General features: G+C 43.0%; 1 pseudogene; it reads left to right on the top strand.

Moving 5' to 3' along the window:
• The window catches only part of LOC135514604 (conserved oligomeric Golgi complex subunit 5-like), a 78,415-nt pseudogene that overhangs the window by 3,256 nt on the left and 52,373 nt on the right, over window positions 1-22,786 (top strand).

Below are 22,786 nucleotides of genomic sequence, written 5' to 3'. Positions count from 1 at the left end.
ATGACCAGGTTAGATTGGATGCAGCCTGTTGGGAATATACAGCTCTGGAAAAAAATTAAGAGACCACTGCAAATTGATCCGTTTCTATGGATGTGCTATTTATAGGTATGTTTTTGTGTATAATTTACATTTTTGATTTATTTTATAAACTACTGACAACATTTCACCCTAATTAAAAATAAAAGTATTGTCATTTAGAACATTTATTTGCAGTAAATGACAACTGGTCAAAATAACAAAAAAGATGCAGTGTTGTCAGACCTCGAATAATGCAAAGAAAATAAGTTCATATTCATTTTTAAACAAAAAATACTAATGTTTTAACTTAGGAAGAGTTCAGAAATCAATTGCGTCTTGGCATGCTCTCCACCAGTCTTTCACATTGATGTTGGGTGACTTTATGCCACTCCTGGGCGTAAAAATTCAAGCAGCTCAGCTTTGTTTGATGGCATGTGACCATCCATCTTCCTCTTGATCACATTCCAGAGGTTTTCAATGGGTTTCAGGTCTGGAGATTGGGCTGGCCATGGCATGGTCTTGATCTGGTAGTCCTCCATCCACACCTTGATTGAAGTGGAAGTGGCAATCAAATTTAAGACAGGATGATCTGTGTTCAATACAGGAAGAAAACAAACTGACGCTACCTTTCTGGTCACGCGCCTCTATCTAACAGTACACATGAAGTGACCCTCGTTTTGAACAGGGCGACTTCAAAGGAAAAACCTCAACCAATTTCTAAAGACTGGTGACATCCAGTGGAAGCGGTTGGAATTGCAAGAAGGTTCTTTAGAAATCTGGAATCCCAATGAAATCTTATTGAAAAGAGTGACCTCAAAAACAAAGAAATCTGAATGACTTTTCATCTGGGTTTCGCCTGCTACATAAGTTCTGTTATACTCACAGACATGATTCAAATTGTTTTAGAAACTTCAGTGTTTTTATATCCAAATCTACTAATAACATGCATATATTATCTTCTGGTGATGAGTAGCAGGCAGTTGAATTTGAGCATGCATTTCATCCGGATGTGAAAATACTGCCCCCTGTCACCAAGAAGAAGATTTGAAACAGTTTTTTTGTTACTCCCCAAGTTGTGTGCATTAGTGAATACTTGGATACATTTTGAGGTGTTCGAGGGTCAATCACTGTTATCTCCCTTAAGAAATAGTGTCGAACTTGTAGGTATCTTGAAAAATCTTGTTTATCCAAGCTTTTTTATCCATGTTTTTTACTTAGGTCCTGGAAGTTCTCTATGTCCCCATTCCTTATAATTGTGCTGAATTATGTGATGCCTTTCTGTGTCCACTGTTTAAATCTGCTGTCCTGAGTTGCAGGGATGAAGCTGGGGTCGTATGCGGGCCAACTCAGCAGTTTGACTACTCTGTCTAAATGATTTTGCTTAACTATCCCCAACCATGTCTTAAAAGAGAAATGAATCCACTGATTCTGTCTATTGTATATTTCTATGACCTTGTCCTTATTTCCCAAAACTGACTGTATGGGTATCTCTGTCAAAGTTGTCTTGGATTCATATTCTGGATTGCACCAACACACCAGAGGTCTCTTTGGGCTGACACAAAATAATATTTTAGGTTTGGTAGGGCCACACCTCCACAGTTTTTAGTTAATTGTAATGTTGCATATCTAATTCTTGGACTCTTACTGTTCCAGATAGACCTTGATATACGTTTATCCCACTAAACTGTTTCGGTGGGACGTTCATTTTGATTGTTTCAATTCTACCACTACGATCTGCAGGAAGTGAATTCCACCTGTCCAGGTCATCATATATTTTCTTGTTGATGGGATCGTAATTCGTGTCATAAAGTTTGGGTGTATCTTTTGGTAGGTATACTCCCAGATATTTAATGGATGACGAGGTCCAGTGGAAGTTCTACCTACTCTCTTCAGCTCTCCCTGTGAGGTATAATTATATACTCGGGCTTGGGTCTTGTGTACGTTAAGCACATATCCTGAATATTTTCCAAATGTTTGTAAAACATCCATCAATCTAAGTCGCTCTGGATAAGAGCGTCTGCCAAATGACTTAAATGTAATGTAAATGTACACTTGAGCCTGGGCCTTTAAGGAGTAACAGAACGCCATCAGCATACATGCATATCTTATGTCCACTGCCTCTTATTGTTATTCCCTCTAAAGATGTCCTGTCTTATTGCCTGTGCAAATGGCTCGATGTACAAGAAGAGCGTGGGTGAAAGATTACAGCCTTGTCTTGCCCCTCGCTCTAGTTTTATCATTCGTGACAAATGTCCATTTATCTTTATTCTAGCGGTCGGACATGAATACAGTGTTTTGATGCACTGTATCACTTCTTGTTGAAACCAAATCTTTCCATAACTTGGAATAGATAATCCCATCCCACTGAATCAAATGCCTTTTCTGCATCTAGACTGATTAATGTAGCACTTGTATAGCACTTCGTTTGGCTGTTATTGATGCATATAATTTATAATCCGTGTTAAGAATTGCAATTGGTCTATAGGAACTGTATTCCTTCTTATCTTTACACTCTTTTGGGATTACAGATATGATAGCTTCTCTCCACGATGGTGGTAGACCCCCCCCCCCTGCAGAGTCCAGTTAAAACAGGCCTGAAGTAGAGGTGTTAGTTGTTCTTTGAAGGCTTTGAACCATTCTGAAGGGAAACCGTCAGTGCCTGGAGATTTCTTTGCTTTTAGATGAGATATTGCATTGTTAATTTCCTCAGTAGTTATTTCTGAAGTAAGTCTATCATTTTGCTCTGTGCCAATCGAGGGGAGATCAAGGGAGTTAAAAAAAAATGCTCTATTGTCTGTGCATCTGCCTTCTCAGGTTGCTTGTACAGATTTGTGTTATATGATTCAAATGCATTCTGTATCTCATCCAATTTGCATGTAATCTTCTTTGTTTTGGACTCTTTTATTTTGTAAATGATTTTCTGTGCTTCCTGTTTCCTGAGTCTCTCTGCTAGTAATTCTGTTGCCTTTTGAGCCTGCTTCATAATATCATTTCTCTGGGAACCTGAGCTTTTTCTCTACTTCTTCACTATACATCTAGTCAATTTCCTGTTTTATCTTTTGAATCTCTCGTATATAAGAGGGTCTTTGCAATGACTAAATCGTTCCAAGTTTCTTAATGTTTCCTGTAATTTCAGCAGTTTCTGTGCTTTAATCTTTTTCTTGAGAGATGATGTGGCGATGATCTTCCCTCTAATAACCGCCATAGCTGCATCGCACAATGTAGCAGGAGATACATCCCCGTTATCGTTATTCTCCAGATAGACGTTCAATTCTGTCTTTATTGATTCCTTGAATGCTGGATCATTCAGCATGCTTGTATTAAGCCTCCATAGAGTATTTCTTGGTTTGCTATCACGGTGTAGAGTAAGGTAAACTATGATCTGATAAGTCGCTCTGGGCGATCCTACAATCCTTAGGCCTGTGTCGATCTGCATTGTACATGAAAATGTATGGCTGAGTAAATAGTATATTCCCTATCTGTCATGTGGATGTCTCGCCATACATCAAGCATTCCTGAATCCTGTAATGTCCTGTCTTACTTTTTAACTACTAGGCTAATTTTCCTATTTTGATTTGTGCTATGCGATTTTTTTTTGTTGTTTAAAATTATGTTAAATTCCCCTCAGATAAGCGTGCCAGAGGTTTCTGTGGCAATTAAATCAAACGCCTTCCCGTAGAAGACCATGTCACTCCCTGCGGGGCGAGTATACATTAAATAATGTAACTTCCTTGTTATCCAGTTTACATTTAACAGCTATACATCTACCCTCCTTGTCTTTTATTTCTGATATGAACTCAAAATAAACTAAATTTGGGATCAAGATTGCAACTCTCCTTCTATCCATTTTGTAAGAAGTAAAAAAATAAAAAATCCTATATCCCATTTTCTTGAGTTTCTCATGTTCAGGTGTGGATAAGTGAGTTTCCTGACAGAATAGTATGTCAACTCTCTCCCGTTTCATCTTTGCTATTACCTTCTCCTGATGGCACTCCCCAGTCCGTTTACATTGAGACTTATGACCTAAATTCCCTAATGATGCATCGATATAAAAAACCCACCTGTGCACCATAACTGCCAGTTTAACATGAGCCTAAAAATGAACGAAAAATCAAGAACGTTAAAAAAGTCGACCAAAGTGGGAAAATCTAAACCCTTTTTTGACAGACACACAAATGTGTACGCACACACCCCAGCATTACTCCATTCTGAATCATTAAACCTCACTGAGGTCACATCACTGGCAACAACATGGATTACCCCTGTGATGACCTCATTGACTGACCCTCTTTGATGACCTCACCCAGTCTGCCTGTTTACTGATGACGGACAGGATTGCAGAATGTTCTTATATTATGTCACTCTGTGTTAATCACAGTACCTCATGTCCCTTTGACCTCTGAGTGTCTTTTCGCTCCTTCGTTTCATCCCTCTCTTCTCCCCCTCACTCATGGCCCCATACTGAGAGAGCTGATTTTAGTGTGTTCTGCGTGTGGTCATCTGAGTTCAGGGGTCATCCGGTAGAAGGCTGAGTGCAACCCACTGCAGCTGGCTGGCTGTGTCTCAGCACGTGCATATATTTGGCCAAGCTGAACACATTTGAAATCTCTTCACTGAAAGGCATGTGAAACAAAATTGTGTATTTCCCTCTTAATAAAACATGGAGATAGTGTGATAATCTGGCTGGTGAGATCTAATAAAACATGGAGATAGTGTGATAATCTGGCTGGTGAGATCTAATAAAACATGGAGATAGTGTGATAATCTGGCTGGTGAGATCTAATAAAACATGGAGATAGTGTGATAATCTTGCTGGTGAGATCTAATAAAACATGGAGATAGTGTGATAATCTGGCTGGTGAGATCTAATAAAACATGGAGATAGTGTGATAATCTGGCTGATGAGATCTAATAAAACATGGAGATAGTGTGATAATCTGGCTGATGAGATTTAATAAAACATGGAATAAAATCATGGAGATAGTGTGATAATCTGGCTGGTGAGATCTAATAAAACATGGAGACAGTGTGACAATCTGGCTGGTGAGATCTAATAAAACATGGAGATAGTGTGATAATCTGGCTGGTGAGATCTAATAAAACATGGAGATAGTGTGATAATCTGGCTGGTGAGATCTAATAAAACATGGAGATAGTGTGATAATCTGGCTGGTGAGATCTAATAAAACATGGAGATAGTGTGATAATCTGGCTGGTGAGATCTAATAAAACATGGAGATAGTGTGATAATCTGGCTGGTGAGATCTAATGCACTAGGCCCCTCTTTAGACCCTGGAGCTGGAGCCTCCTGTCTCTTCCTGTTGTTCACTGTCCCACTGGGAGGGTGTCCAAGCCACCCCTCACACACACACACACACACACTTCCTGTTGCTGTGGAGGGAGCATGTGTTTATGTGTTGCTGTCTGAGGGGAAGCCATGGGAAAGGACTGAGTGCCAAGAAACACTGGGGGTGACCTTCAAGCAGTGCGGAGGTCACATGTACACACACAAACACACATACGTGCTCTGCTGGGCAAAGAAACATCTAAACATCTCTATCTTATTCCTCTGTCTATTTCACACCTCTGCTTTGGCAGCAAATTCACACTGAGGTTTATGTTAGCAGTTACACATACAAACAAGTGTGGAAACGGGTTCTGTGTCGTCTCTGTGTCCCTGGTGTCCAGATATAATGACTACAGAGCTATTTTAGCTCTCCACTCTGAAACTGGTTCTCAGAAACTTGGGTTAAAAAATAGCCATTAGGAGAGAGGCTGACTCCAATTGTACCCAGTCCCTGTCTAGTCTCTCTCTGCCCTTTCTCTTCCCTAATCCTTGTGTCCCCTTGTGTGTGGATTTTTTTGGTGTTCCCGGCCCTTTGACTAACAAACACATTCTCTATCCTCTCATCCATCTGACAGTGAGACAATAGAAGGGAAGCTCTGTGTATGGAACCAATGAGAACTCATGGTACAGTTGCTACAGTCTGTCCAATCACAGGCGGGCAGAGACAACAATGATCATTTGCCTCTCGTCGTTAAACAGTGCACTAGTTTTAACCCTTTCTCTGGTCAACATAAGGAAAAATGGGTTTTTATCTGAGTGAGTGTGACACTGTCACAATAATGACTCTGACTGTGCCAGTGTTAGAGCTATTCTCTTCAGCTTTATCTATGCACTTAAAACAGTGGGCTGTGATTTGTCTTTGCCAGCCATCCACACTGACATTTACTGGATGCTTTATGGTAACATTGACTCTCTCTCTCTAAATGGCTTTCACACCTGCAGTACTGTAGTAGTAGCCTACAAGCTCACTGTCACGCTGTGGTGTCCTGGATGGTTGCATTTTCTCTGGAAATGTGGACAATCCAATGTCATTTCACGCTCTCTCTGTCATCGCTATTGATGTTACTTGCAGGCTTCCTCCTTTCCCTTTGAAAGTGAAACGAGGAATCATCGTTGCTCCTGCTGCATTGTGTTCTTGTGAAGACCTTTTTTAAGAGGTTCAGATATTGATGGAGCCAGAGAGCTGATGCATATATAGCAGAAGTGAATTTAGATAGCCTTCCAATTTGTGCTAAATAAGCTATCCCAAGAAATTGTCTCCTCACTCTCTCGCTCTCTCTTTCTCATTCCTCCCTTCTAATTTAAAAGTGGAGGTTCTCAGGACAAGAACAATCTCTCTCTATTTGTCGCCTCCTTCTTATCAGCTGTGAAGTGAATTGCAGTTTTTTGTGAAATTGTTTCAGCATCCTCTCCCCTCCTAGTGAGCTTCCAGTCGGCCATATTGAATCACAGCTAATGTTTCTTATCAGAAGTCCCTTTCTCCCATTGTAATGGCTAGATTGTGTTTCCAGGGTGACAGTTGGAGTTATTTTCAGTGTATTGCCTCCGTTTCCCAGGCTGTGTTGAGAAGTGTCTGCTCAGTGCTGATAAATATGGCCGACGATGAGGCAGGCTGATTGATGTGGAACCAGTAGCCTCCACTGCCTGTGAGGTAACAGCTGCCCAGAGCAATGGCACACCACAGACCCAGTTCCCAGTGTAGAAGCACCACAAGAAGCCAACAACATGCACATCATGGTGCCCGCAGTGCCATGTCAATGCCAAAGAGCCCACTGAGGACCTTGCTAGCCATCACTACCTGGCCAGTGGCCAAGCTGGAAAGGCTTGAAATACTGGAAAGGCTTGTGGGCCCTAAGCCCCCATTTATTTGGGGTACGGAAATGTTTTGCCTGGAAGGTGCCCCCCCCTTCCCTGTGGCGGTCCTCATCAGAGCCAGTTTCATCGTAGCGCTTGATGGTTTTTGCGAATGCACTTGAAGAAACGTTCAAAGTTCTTGACATTTCCCAGATTGACTGACCTTCATGTCTTAAAGTAATGATGGACTGTCATTTCTCTTTGCTTATTGGAGCTGTTCTTGCCATAATATGGGCTATCTTTTACCAAATAGGGCTATCTCCTGTATACCACCCCTACCTTGTCTCAACACAACTGATTGGCTCAAACGCATTAAGAAGGAATTCAATTATACAAATTAACATTTAACAAGGCACACCTGTTAATTGAAATGCATTACAGGTGACTACCTCAAGAAGCTGGTTGAGAGAATGCCAAGAGTGTGCAAAGCTGTCATCAAGGCAAAGGATTTGTTTCACACGTTGTTTTTTGGGTTACTACACACTACTACATGATTCCAGATGTGTTATTTCATAGTTTAGATGTCTTCACTATTATTCTACAATGTAAAAAGTAGTCAAAATAAAAAATAAACTGGAATGAGTAAGTGTGTCCAAACTTTTGACTGGTACTGTATATATATTTACAAAACAATGTATGGGGGATTGGAAGTGATTCAGACAATTACATTGATGGAAGATACAAGCTATCTGCAATATTAAAGCTGATCTACCCCCTAAGAAAAGTGTGTGTATGTATATATATATATATATATACAGTTGAAGTCAGAAGTTTACATAAGTTTTAATGACTCCAACCTAAGTCTTTTTCAACCCCTCCACAAATTTCTTGTTAACAAACTATTGTTTCGGCAAGTTGGTTAGGACATCTATTTTGTGCATGACACAAGTAAGGAGTTCCCATATAAGTTCCCAAATAAGCTGAGCACTTGTTGGCTGCTTTTCTTTCACTTTGCAGTCCTGGGAAGGAGAGGAGGACCAAAATGCAGCATGGTTGTGGTTGAACATCTTTTATAAAGATGATAACGTGAACAATATACATATGCAAACCGTGGAAAAACTGAAACAGTCCTAACTGGTGCAAAACACAGAGACAGGAAAAAATCACCCACGAAATACCCAAAGAATATGGCTGCCGAAATATGGTTCCCAATCAGAGACAACGATAAACACCTGCCTCTGATTGAGAACCACTCTAGGCAACCATAGACTTACCTAGAATACTACACTGAACACAACCCCATCAATCTACAAAACCCCTAGACAAGACAAACACATTATCACCCATGTCACACCCTGGCCTAACCACAAATAATTAAGAAAACACAAAATACTAAGGCCAGGGTGTGACACCGACTCATCCCAAACCTTCTCAATTTGGTTAAGGTTGGGAGATTGTGGAGGCCAGGTCATCTGATGCAGCACTCCATCACTCTTCTTCTTGGTAAAATAGCCCTTACACAGCATGGAGGTGTGTTGTGTCATTGTCCTGTTGAAAAACAAATGATAGTCCCACTAAGCCAAAACCAGATGGGATGACATATCGCTGCAGAATGCTGTGGTAGCCATGTTGGTTAAGTGTGCCTTGATTTCTAAATAAATCACAGTGTCACCAGCAAAGCACCCCACACCATAACACCTCCTCCTCCATTCGTTATGGTGGGAAATACACATGCGGAGGTCATCCGTTCACCCACAACACGTCTCACAAAGACACGGCGATTGGAACCAAAAATCTCCAATTTGGACTCCAGACAAAAGGACAGATTCCCACCGGTCTATTGTCCATTGCTCATGTTTCTTGGCCCAAGACTATCACTTTTCACATCACCCAGTAGTGCTATCTGCAGAGTTACCTCTAGGTAAATGTTGCATTTCTTCAGCCATTCCTGGACCTGTGACCAAAAACAAGCTGCATTTGGACAGTACCAAAATAAATGACTCTGTTGGTAAGTTAGTCTACCCAGCTAATTGAGTGACTGACATAAGAAGATGGAAATCGCTGATGCACAACCAAATTTGCACCTTGTGTATTCTATTATTCTAACACTCGACAGTAAGATGAAACCCTGACTTTGTCCCCCCCCCCCAAAATGTAATAATATATACTTATTTTTTGGGGGTGGTCAACCGCCTATGACACTTATTCCCAGGGCTGCCCCACACACACACTTCTTGCCTGAAACACATGCGCACACACACACACACAGGGCCCGGCATACTATGGATTTGTATTTTAGTTGTGTCTGTGAGTGGATTGTCTTTGGATTAGATATTCTGCTGTCCAATCTCTTCTCCCTGGCCAGTCTGCGAACTGACTTCTCACGCTGGGGAGCACAGCGCTCATCGCAGAGCAGGGAGTCTAGACAAACAGACAATTAATAACACCCGATATAGCTTTTATATCTGCCTGCTCTCTCCTTTTGGACTGAAATGGTAGCTTAAGCTTTCCCCACCTGTGTTGCTGGTTCACGTGAACTTTTGTAGCGGGGTTTTGAAAGATACAACTGTATATTGTTTTTAACACAATGGGTTGTAGAAGGGACTGAAGGTGTTTGTGTGGGTCTTAATGAGTCTTAATGAATGTTGCCGAGGGGTTAATTGGATCAACTCATCTGAATAGAACATCTGGCTGACACACACACACATTTACATTACATTTACATTACATAATATACACACGCATATTTAAAGGTCCTCATGTACTGCTACTTTTCCTATTGACTGCAGTTCCACCTGTTTTTGATGTAAACAGCTGTGTGCTTCTTCCTGTCGTGGTTTCCCCTCGACTTTCACTCTCCTCTCGCTTCCTCTCTTCTCAAATCAATACTGTAGAAGACTGTATTGTAGGAGGCTGTGGTTTTCTATCGAAATGAACAATAAATCACGCTGATTGCTGAATGTCATATTGTCAAATGTCGGAGGGTGTTTTTCTAGATCTCAGGCAAATGTCTGAAGGTGTACATATGCATGCGCGCACACACACACACACACCCTCTAACACCCTGTTCTCCTGTCTCTCTCTGCAGACTACCTGTCCCAGGGGGTGGATCTGTCTGATCAGCAGAGCCAGACTGGAGGTGGAGAACCAGGCCAGGAGACTACTGGAGCAGGGGGTGGATCTGTCTGATCAGCAGAGCCAGACTGGAGGTGGAGAACCAGGCTAGGAGTCTACTGGAGCAGGGGGTGGATCTGTCTGATCAGCAGAGCCAGACTGGAGGTGGAGAACCAGGCCAGGAGACTACTGGAGCAGGGGGTGGATCTGTCTGATCAGCAGAGCCAGACTGGAGGTGGAGAACCAGGCTAGGAGACTACTGGAGCAGGGCATGGAGACACAGGTAAGGGACACACACAGTCAAATCAAATGTTATTTGTCACATGCGCCGAATACAACAAGTGTAGACTTTATCGTGAAATGCTTACTTACAAGCCCTTAACCAACAGTGCAGTTCAAGTACAGTTAAGAAGTAAAGTAGTAGATTAAAATAAAAAGTAAGAATAAAAGTAACGAGGCTGTATACAGGGGGCACCAGTACCGAGGCAGTGTGCGGGGGTACAGGTTAGTTGAGGTAATCTGTACATGTAGGTGGGGACGAAGTGACTACATAGATAATAAACAGAGAGTAGCTGCAGTGTACAAAAAGGGAGGAGGTTCAATGTAAATTGTCCGGTGGCGATTTTATTAATTGTTCAGCAGTCTTATGGCTTGGAGGTAGAAGCTGTTGAGGAGCCTTTTAGTACTAGACTTGGTGCTCCGGTATCGCTTGCCGTGCAGTAGCAGAGAGAACAGTCTATGACTTGGGTGACTGGAGTCTCTGACAATTTTATGGCCTTTCCTCTGACACCGCCTATTATGTAGGTCCTGGATGGCAGGAAGCTTGGCCCCAATGATGTACTGGGCTGTACGCACTACCCTCTGTAGCGCCTTACGGTCAGATGCCGAGCAGTTGCCATACCAGGCGATGATACAACCAGTCAGGATGCTCTCGATGGTGCAGCTGGTGAACCATTTGAGGATATGGGGACCCGTGCCAAATCTTTTCAGTCTCCTGAGGGGGAAAAGGTGTTGTTGTGCCCTCTTCACAACTGTCTTTGTATGTTTGTACCATGATAGTTCGTTGGTGATGTGGACATTAAGGAATTTGAATTTCTCAACCCGCTCCACTACAGGCCATCGATGTTAATGAGTGCCTGTTTAGCACGTCTTTTACTGTAGTCCACGATCAGCTCCTTTGTCTTGCTCACATTGAGGGAGAGGTTGTTGTCCTGGCACCACACTGCCAGTTCTATGACCTCCTCCCTGTAGCCTGTCTCATCATTGTCGGTGATCAGTCTGGCTCTTCCCCCACTGTTGTGTCGTCAGCAAACTTAATGATGGTGTTGGAGTCGTGTTTGGCCACGCAGTCGTGAGTGAACATGGAATAAAGGAGGGGACTAAGTACACACCCCAGAGGGGCCCCAGTGTTAAGGATCAGCGTGGCGGACGTGTTGTTGCCTTCTCTTACCACCTGGGGGCGGCCTGTCAGGAAGTCCAAGATCCAGTTGCAGAGGGAGGTGTTTAGTCCCAGAGTCCTTAGCTTAGTGATGAGCGTTGAGGGCACTATGGTGTTGAACGCTGATCTGTAGTCAATGAACAGCATTCTCACATTGGTGTTCCTTTTGTCCAGGTGAGAAAGGGCCGTGTGGAGTGCTATTGAGGATTGCTTCATCTGTGGATCTGTTGGGGCATATGCGAATTGGAGTGGGTCCAGGGTTCCCGGGAGGATGCTGTTGATGTGAGCCATGATCACCCTTTTAATGCACTTCATGGCTACCGACGTGAGTGCCACGGGGCGGTAATCATTTAGGCAGGTTATCTTTGCTTCCTTGGGCACAGGTACTATGGTGGTCTGCTTGAAACATGTAGGTATTACATGCGGTCAGGGAAAGGTTGAAAATGTCAGTGAAGACACTTGACAGTTGGTCCGCGCATGCTTTGAGTACACGTCCTGGTAATCCGTCTGGCCCAGCGACTTTGAATGTTGACTTGTTTAAAGGTTTTGTTCACATCGGCTACCAAGAGCGTTATCACACCGTCATCTAGAACAGCTGGTGCTCTTGTGCATGCTTCAGTGTTGCTTGCCTCAAAGCGAGCATAAAAGCCATTTAGCTTGTCTGGTAGGCTTGCTTCACTGGGCAGCTCGCGCCTGCTCCCTTTGTTGTCCGTAATCATTTTCAAGCCCTGCCACTTCCGGCGAGCGTCAGTGCCGGTGTAGTAGGATTCAATCCTAATAATGTATTGACGCTTTGCTTGTTTGATTGTTCGTCTGAGGGCACAGCACAATTTCTTTTAGGTGTCCGGATTAGTCTACAAACAAAATGCAAAATAGTTTTCATATAATTTTTGCCATTTGGCCAAAACGAGAATTCACTGTAGCCTTAAACAAGCAGGCTCAAGATGGGTTTCCTTTGGGTAATATATGACCCGGTGTGGCCCAGCTGACGCTGAGTTCCAGTGACGACTTCCACTGAGATGTTTTGGCCTGTAGCACACTCACTGTGAGGACCAGATGGTCATCACTGATCTACCTCTACCTCTCTCTCTCTCCCCCATCTCCCACTCTCAATCCCTCTCTCTCTCTTTCTCTCTTCCCCTCCATCTCTCTCTCTTCCCCTCTCTCACACAATATCCCCCTCTTTCTCTCTCTCAATCCCCCTCTCTCAATCCCCCTCTCTCCACCTCTACTTCACTACCCCCTCTCTCTATCTTTCACTCTACCCCCTCTGCCTTTCTTCCCCCTCTCGCAATCTACTTCTCTACCCCCTCTCTCTACCTCTACTTCTCTACCCCTCTGCCTCTCTTCCCCCTCTCTTTCTCTCTACCACTTTCCTGCTCTCTATACCTCCCCCTCTATCTCTTCCCTCTCAAACTTTCCCTCTCTCAATCTCTTTCTCTCTTCCCCCTCTGTTTTGCTCTACTCCCCCACCTCTCTTGTTCTCTCTCTCTCAATTTCAATTCAATTAATTAAATGTGCTTTCTTGGCATGACGTAACAATATATATTTTGGATATTGGATATTTACAGTATTAAAATAATAATAATCAATATTGTCAATGGGACAACAGTAACAACAATCACCAAGGGTCAAAATAACTATTTAACAATAGCAATATAGAGGACATGTGCAGGTTGGTTGGTCTGTCAGACACAGTCCCTCATCTTATGGCAGGCAGCAATGTAATGCGCTGCCAACCCACAGCTCTCTGCATCCTCCCCCATCGGAGAGGTCTTTGAAACCTTGAATAAGGGTTTAAAATGTATTTTTGACATTTTGTCAGGAAATGCAGCTCTGTCTCAGGTTCTGCTGTGGTGTAGTGGTTTCACACCTTAGAGAAACCTTGACAAAGTACAGGCTCAGTGAGCCCAGCCTTGCCATTGAGAAGGGTAGACACAGGAAAACCTGACTCCCTGTAGAGGAAAGGCTGTGCTCACTGAGCCTGTACTTTGTCAAGGTTTTTCTAAGGTTTTGATCAGTAACCATGGTCAAATAGTTAGCCACAGTGTACTGTCGAGCTAGGGCCAGATAGCACTGCATTTTGGGCCAGATAGCACTGCAATATCGTTTTGTTTGGACTGTGTTGTAATTTTGTTTATTCTGATTGATTGGATGTTCTGGTCCTGATCCTTCAGTGTGTTAGTAGAACAGGTTTGTGAACTCAGCCCCAGGAACAGCTGGATGATGGGACTCTTTATTTATTTTAGATTTTTTTTGGCTCAGCTCTTGTCATTGCAGGGCTTGGTAATGATATGAGAGGGGGTCACTGTATTGGAGGTGTTTCCAAAACTTAATTGCCCTTTTTTTGAGTTTTATTATTAGTGCATATTGGCCTAATTCTGCCCTGCATGTATTGTTTGTAGTTTTCCTCTGGACATGTAGGAGAATCTTACATAACTGTTCATGCAGGGTTTCAATGGGGGTGTTTGTCCCATTTGGTGAAATCTTGTTTTGCACTGCCATGAAGTGCAATTGGTTCAGTGCAATTGGTTCAATGACCCAATTTTAATAGGTATTGCAATTTGAATTTGTTTTTTAATGGCATAGAATGCCCTGCGTGCTTTCTTCCTCAGTTCATTCACTGCATCATTAAGGTGTCCAGTTGAGCTTATTTTTAAACCTAAGTAATTGTAGTGTGTGCAGTACTCTATATATTTTGCACCAATTGAGAACTTTGGTTTAATTCCCTGAGATCTGGATCTTCTCTGGAAAATCATTATTTTAGTCTTTTGGGGTTATACAGCCAAGGCCCCAGGTCTAGGCTCTGCTGTAGGCCATGTGCTGTGGGTGACAGCGGGCATAGGTCATCTGCGAAGACAGGTATTTAACCTCTGAATTCTGGAGACTAACACCAGGGGCTGAGGATTTTCTAGAATAGTGGACAATTCGTTGATGTAAATATTGAAGAGTGCAGGGCTCAGATTGCAACCCTGGCGAAGGCCCCGCCCCTGGTTAAAGAATTCTGTTATTTTCTCTCTCTCTCTGTCTATCATTCTGTTGGTCAGTGTACAGTTTCAGATTTAAAATCTACTTTTAGATTCACAGAGCGGATACTGGAGCGAATGCTTTTTCAATAGAGTTGAATCAATATTAACCTTCTATTACAAATGTATTACTGGAAATGTTAGGAGTTCTCCAAGGTTACGTGTAATTTGTCAACCCATACCCCAGCGAGCAGGTTGGCCACAGAACTATTAATAAAAAATGATTGGCAGGAAACTCACATTATATTAGACAGGAAGCCTTGAGTTGGAGGCCAGGGTCCACCCCCCCCTGTACGGCTATCGGGGAGACACGCCCTGCAGTCGGTCAAGGCTCTGAATGTAATACATATCTGATACTGACCCTCACAGCACCGCTCGGCAGCTAAAATAACACTGTCCTCGCCTGGTCCGACCTCGATTGGCCTCAGCCCTGTATGTATATCGTACCTGGAACACTGACGTAGCGCAGTTTCTCTGCATCAATACCAATAATAGTCAGTCCACCCTCAAAACACCAACTCACAAGGGATTGTTTCATTATGCAGTGTACTATCTGCGATTTATGTTCTATTTATAAACATTTTATGAAAATTACACATCAGCCTAACAATGAAGGAGAAAGTAGTAAGCTTGAGGATACATTCTGCCACTATTGTTGAACTCAGCGGGTTTTGTCTGGCTAGTATACACAAATGTGCTGCAATATTCAAGGTAAAATAATTTAGGCCTAAATCCAAGTTAAATTTGGTCTAAATATATTTTAATTTAGCCTAATTTAAAGCATTCCAGAGGGACATCAGGGACTGTAACGTTCTTTGCTTCACGGAAACATGGCTCACTGGAGAGACGCTATCGGAGTCGGTGCAGCCAGCTGGTTTCTCCAAGCATCGCGCCGACAGAAACAAACATATTTCTGGTAAGAAGAGGGGCGGGGGCGTATGCTTTATGGTTAACGAGACGTGGTGTGGTCACAACAACATACAGGAACTCAAGTCCTTCTGTTCACCTGATTTAGAATTCCTCACAATCAGATGTCAACCGCATTATCTACCAAGGGAATACTCTTCGATTATAATCACAGCCGTATATATTCCCCCCCAAGCAGACTCATTGATGGCTCTGAACAAATTTTTTTTGACTCTTTGCAAACTGGAATCCACATATCCTGAGTCTGCATTCATTGTCGCTGGGGATTTTAACAAGACTAATCTGAAAACAAGACTCCCTAAATTGTATCAGCATATCGATTGCGCAACCAGGGCTGGTAAAACCTTGGATCATTGCTATTCTAACTTCCGCGATGCATATAAGGCCCTGCCCCGCCCTCCTTTCGAAAAAGCTGACCACGACTCCATTTTGTTGCTCCCTGCCTACAGACAAAAGCTAAAACAAGAAGCTCCCACGCTGAGGTCTGTTCAACACTGGTCCGACCAATCTGATTCCACACTCCAAGACTGCTTCCATCACGTGGACTGGGATATGTTTCGTATTGCGTCAAACAACAACATTGACGAATACGCTGATTCGGTGAGCGAGTTCATTAGAACGTGCGTTGAAAATGTCGTTCCCATAGCAACGATTAAAACATTCCCAAACCAGAAACCGTGGATTGATGGCAGCATTCTCGTGAAACTGAAAGCGCAAACCACTGCTTTTAATCAGGGCAAGGTGACCGGAAACATGACCGAATACAAACAGTGTAGCTATTCCCTCCGCAAGGCAATCAAACAAGCTAAGCGTCAGTATAGAGACAAAGTAGAATCACAATTCAACGGCTCAGACTCAAGAGGTATGTGGCAGGGTCTATAGTCAATCACGGATTACAAAAAGAAAACCAGCCCAGTCACGGACCAGGATGCCTTGCTCCCAGGCAGACTAAATAACTTTTTTGCCCGCTTTGAGGACAATACAGTGCCACAGACACGGCCCGCAACCAAAACATGCAGACTCTCCTTCACTGCAGCCGAGGTGAATAAAACATTTAAACGTGTTAACCCTCGCAAGGCTGCGGGCCCAGACGGCATCCCCAGCCGCGCCCTCAGAGCATGCGCAGACCAGCTGGCTGGTGTGTTTACGGACATATTCAATCAATCCCTATCCCAGTCTGCTGTTCCCACATGCTTCAAGGGGGCCACCATTGTTCCTGTTCCCAAGAAAGCTAAGGTAACTGAGCTAAACGACTACCGCCCCGTAGCACTCACTTCCGTCATCATGAAGTGCTTTGAGAGACTAGTCAAGGATCATATCTACTCCACCCTACCACACTCCAATTTGCTTACCGACCAAATAGGTCCAGAGACGATGCAATCTCAACCACACTGCCCTAACTCATCTGGACAAGAGGAATACCTATGTGAGAATGCTGTTCATCGACTACAGCTCAGCATTTAACACCATAGTACCCTCCAAACACGTCATCAAGCTCGAGACCCTGAGTCTCGACCCCACCCTGTGCAACTGGGTACTGGACTTCCTGACGGGCCGCCCCCAGGTGGTGAGGGTAGGTAACAACATCTCCACCCCGCTGATCCTCAACACTGGGGCCCCACAAGGGTGCGCTCTGAGCCCTCTCCTGTACTCCCTGTTCACCCACGACTGCGTGGCCACGCACGCCTCCAACTCAATCATCAAGTTTGCGGATGACAACAGTGGTATGCTTGATTACCAACAACGACGAGACGGCCTACAGGGAGGAGGTGAGGGCCCTCGGAGTGTGGTGTCAGGAAAACAATCTCACACTCAACGTCAACCTCAGGAGGCTGAAGAAATTCGGCTTGTCACCAAAAGCACTCACAAACTTCTACAGAGAGCATCCTGTCGGGCTGTATCACCGCCTGGTACGGCAACTGCTCCGCCCACAACCGTAAGGCTCTCCAGAGGGTAGTGAGGTCTGCACAACGCATCACCGGGGGCAAACTACCTGCCCTCCAGGACACCTACACCACCCGATGTCACAGGAAGGCCATAAAGATCATCAAGGACAACAACCACTGCCTGTTCACTCCGCTATCGTCCAGAAGACGAGGTCAGTACAGGTGCATCAAAGCTGGGACCGAGAGACTGAAAAACAGCTTCTATCTCAAGGCCATCAGACTGTTAAACAGCAACCACTAACATTGAGTGGCTGTACAGGAACCAAATGAGCGGAAATTCCAGAGCACCAACTAATTGTACTCGTTAAAACTCAAACTTTCAATAAAATTCACATGCAGGGTACTCAATTCCAGCCATACACGTTGTGAATATAGCCAACATGTCAGATTTGTAAAATGCTTTTCGGTGAAAGCATGAGAAGCTATTATCTGATAGCATGCAGCCCCCAGAAACACAGAAAGGGGACGTAAACAAAGAAATTAGCGTAGCCGGCGCTACCCAAAACGCAGAAATAAAATATAAAACATTCATTACCTTTGACGAGATTCTTTGTTGGCACTCCTATATGTCCCATAAACATCACAATTGGGTCTTTTTTTTCTCGATTAAATCGGTCCATATATACCCAAAATGTCCATTTATGAACACGGTGAAATCCATGGAAAAATGCACGTTTCCCAACGCAACGTAATTTAAAAAATTCATAAAGTTGCCTATAAACTTTGACAAAACACTTCAACCTACTTCTGTAATCCAAGTTTAGGTATTAGTAAACGTTAATAAACAAACAAATTGATCACGGAGCGATGTGTATTCAATAACTAGAAGTTTAGAAAACGAAGTCCAATTTCTAGTCGACATCTTTTTTGGGTGCACATCTGAAGACCGGATGTGGTATTCAGTGATCAGACCAAGAATAAATGGGCCTGGAAATCACAACACTGGCAACATCATGTGGAATCTGTAGGAATTGCAAGCACTGTTCCATCATTTATGACAAGCCTTAGACAAAACAAACACTGGCGGATGGATTTTTTCTTCTTCGATTTAGTGACCAGGTTTTCTTGCGATTTTGACAACGGAACTCGTTCTGTTATAGTCACAGACACCATTGAAGAAGTTCTAGAAACTTCAGAGTGTTTTCTATGCACACATACTAATCATATGCATATACTATATTCCTGGCATGAGTAGCAGGACGTTGAAATGTTGCGCGATTTTTAACAGAATGTTGAAAAAAGTAGCTCGATCTCAAACAGATTACAGCCACCACTAACATTGAGTGGCTGCTGCCAACACACTGACTCAACTCCAGTCACTTTAATAATGGGAATTGATGTAAAATATATCACTAGCCACTTTAACCTCTAGCGTCGAGCAATCCCGTATCCGGGAGCATAATCATAGCCTCAAGCTCATTAGCATAACGCAACGTTAACTATTCATGAAAATCGCAAAAGAAATGAAATAAATATATTGGCTCACAAGCTTAACTTTTTGTTAACAACACTGTCATCTCAGATTTTCAAAATATGCTTTTCAATCATAGCTACACAGGCATTTGTGTAAGAGTATTGATAGCTAGCATAGCATTAAGCCTAGCATTCAGCAGGCAAAATTTTTTACACAAATAAAATCATTTACCTTTGAAGAACTTCGGATGTTTTCAATGAGGAGACTCTCAGTTAGATAGCAAATGTTCACTTTATCCAAAAAGATTATTTTGTTTTGTTCATCACGTTTGGCTAAGAAAAAAACACGAAAATTCAGTCATTACAATGCCGAACCTTTTTCCAAATTAACTCCATAATATTGACAGAAACATGGCAAACGTTGTTTAGAATCAATCCTCAAGGTGTTTTTCACATATCTATTCGATGATAAATCATTCGTGGCAGTTGCCTTTCTCCTCTGAACCAAATGGAAAAGTGGACGCAGCTGGAGATTGCTCAATAATTTCGACGGAGGACACCAAACGGACACCTGGTAAATGTAGTCTCTTATGGTCAATCTTCCAATGATATGCCTACAAATATGTCACAATGCTGCAGACACCTTGGGGAAACGACAGAAAGTGTAGGCTCATTCCTGGCGCATTCACAGCCATATAAGGAGACATTGGAACACAGCGCATTCAAAATCTGGGGCATTTCCTGTATGAAATTTCATCTTGGTTTCGCCTGTAGCATTAGTTCTGTGGCACTCATAGACAATATCTTTGCAGTTTTGGAAACGTCAGAGTGTTTTCCTTCCAAAGCTGTCAATTATATGCATAGACGAGCATCTTTTCGTGACAAAATATCTTGTTTAAAATGGGAACGTTTCTTTATCCAAAAATTAAAAGAGCCCCCTATATCGAAGAAGTTAAACAATGCTACTTAATATAATGTTTACATACCCTACATTATTTATCTCATATGTATACGTATATACTGTACTCTATATCATCTACTGCATCTTTATGTAATACATGTATCACTAGCCACTTTAAACTATGCCACTTTGTTTACATACTCATCTCATATGTATATACTGTACTCAATACCATCTACTGCATCTTGCCTATGCCGCTCTGTACCATCACTCATTCATATATCTTTATGTACAAATTCTTTATCCCTTTACACTTATGTGTATAAGGTAGTAGTTTTGGAATTGTTAGCTAGATTACTCGGTTATTTGGTTATTACTGCATTGTCGGAACTAGAAGCACAAGCATTTCGCTACACTCGCATTAACATCTGCTAACCATGTGTATGTGACAAATAAAATTTGATTTGATTTAATCTACTGTTCCCCGGGCGTCAAAGACGTGGATTTCGATTAAGGCAGCACCCATACCTCTTTGATTCAGAGGGGTTGGGTTAAATGTGGAAGACACGTCTCAGTTGAAGGCATTCAGTTGTACAACTGACTAGGTATCCCCCTTTCCCTTTCTGTTCAAGCCCTGAAGAACTGTTGTCCGCTAAATATGATCATCTGTTTGCATCTGGCAATTTATTGGTTGTCAAGTATCCTGACAACCTGTCCCCAGAGCTTCCTATACAGTTAATCTCTTTCCATAACATGTTGTAGCTGGAAATGAAGGAGAATGAGAGGCTCAATTAAAGATGCTACAGAACTGCTGTATTTGATGCACCCCTCCCTTCTGCACAGTTTCCCTGATGTTGCTACGGCTACCAAGCTGTTTTTATCATCCCTGTAACTGTCACTTCTGCAAATAGATAGTTTTCTAAACGGAAACTCCAAAAATAACTACATAAGAATAATTAGGCTCTCGGTCTGATAAGAGCTTTTGAACACCTAAGTAAGTTCCACTCATTCCACTGGCTCCGTCCGAGCCTTGACAACGGGGTTTGTTTGTCGATATCCGCCTTATACTTTCAATCAGTTGAATTGTTTTATTTTTCAAGACCTGGGGCACTTTTTTCAGTCACATTCCTGAAGCCCAAGAAACAAACACTTAGCTTTCTAGTACATATAGAAATGAAAATGATTTATTACGTAAAAATGTTTTTACATCGTGACCTGGAGTGTGATCGTGTTGCAAGGCCAAACAAACTGACTCCTATTGCCGGATGCTCTGAAATCCAGGGAAACATTTCTAGTCCTATCATGATTCCTTGTGGCCTCTCACCTGTGTGTGTAAACATTTTATGAGACATGTATTTATAGTCCTCCAATTATTGCCCTCTTTTGTTTCGTCCTACCCATAAAAGCACTATTCTCTTGTTCCTTTCATTTTTATTCAACTAAATCTCCCGAGGGGACAGCTTTTTGCCTGACAAATTTAGACCCTGTTCCTCCACCCATCCATCCCACCAATCCTTCCTCCGTCCTGCCTATACTAGAGGTGAAAACTCCTCTGGAGAATAGTCAAACCCTCAAGGACTTTATTTGTCTTTTTGTTTCTACTGCTTAATAAATCATCTAATATTTATATCGACTTCTCCTGCAATTTCAGGCCTGGCTTGGCAATTTGAGAGTGAGGCACATAGATGTGTGTCTGCATGGTCAGAGCATCACTGTGGCACGTTATATTGCGCAGTCCCTGGTTCTTATCAAAGCATCTCAGATAAAAGACTAAGGCTACGTTCCAAATGTCACCCTATTCCCTATATATGGTCAACAGTAGTGCACTATATAGCGGTCACAGTAGACCGATGCTGACAGGAATGGAGAACAGGCACCTCCAACTGCTTGAGTACCTGTACCTGTGTGTCGGTGACTGATATAGTTCTACAGAGGTATTATTCTGAAGGAGTAGGAAGTTAGGAACCTGTCTGTCTGTCTGTCCGTCCGTCTGTCCGGAGTGCAGTGCGTGGGTGCCCTTGAAACAGTCAAACTCTACTTCCAGTTTTTTTTTCTTTGTACTGTTACATTCTCCCAGCACATGGTAATTTGTTTAATTCATCAAGCATTATTATGGTTTGATGTTGAGAATGTAGTAAAGTGCTCTACTTGTTATTCACCAGAGAAGAGGGAAGGGTAGCTGACAGAGGAGGGTGGAGGGTTGTTTTGAGAGGGGGATTCAAGGTGAACGTGTCAAGGCCAGATTGCTATCAGATAGGCAGCAGGCCTCTCTCTCCCTCTGAGATATTCACTTATGCAGTACAGCAGACAGGCAGGCAGACAGACTTCTCAAAACTGCAGCTCAGACAAGAGTGGGAGAGAGAGACGGGCAGCGAGAAAGTGAGCACGAGTGTGGGAGAGATGGAGGTAGAGAGAGTTTTAAATGCTTAATATCCTCATCTTTAGTCTGAAGTGAGTTTCTTATTCATTACAAACTCCTCTGTTTCTCTAAACTGTAGTGTGTTTCGCTACCTCCACACACACACACACACACAGAGCAGAGTGTGTAAATCCTGTCCGTTGTCATCGTGACCCAGAAAGCTGTATTCTCAGGGGGACGGTGTCCTGTTTCAGAGACTCGGGGGGGGTGAGAGGAGGTCAGGAGAGAAGAGATTAGGGGGGATGCTTATAGGCAGTCTGCTCAGTCTCACCCGGGGACCAGAATGGTTTTGACCATAATAAAGAACTGTGCCTGTAAAGCCCAGGTGAGAACATAAACAGGACAATCTGGGCCTCTGTCTGTTCTCCGTAGTCTGTAATGGGTCACGTTCTGTTCGGCCCACTGTGATAAAGATAGAAGTGTGTCTGTGTGTAGGTTGAGGC

Source organism: Oncorhynchus masou, chromosome 26 (genome assembly GCF_036934945.1).
Source record: "Oncorhynchus masou masou isolate Uvic2021 chromosome 26, UVic_Omas_1.1, whole genome shotgun sequence".
Taxonomy (NCBI): Eukaryota; Metazoa; Chordata; class Actinopteri; order Salmoniformes; family Salmonidae; genus Oncorhynchus; species Oncorhynchus masou.
Note: the sequence above shows the minus strand (reverse complement) of the source record. Positions and strands in the feature narration are given on the sequence as shown.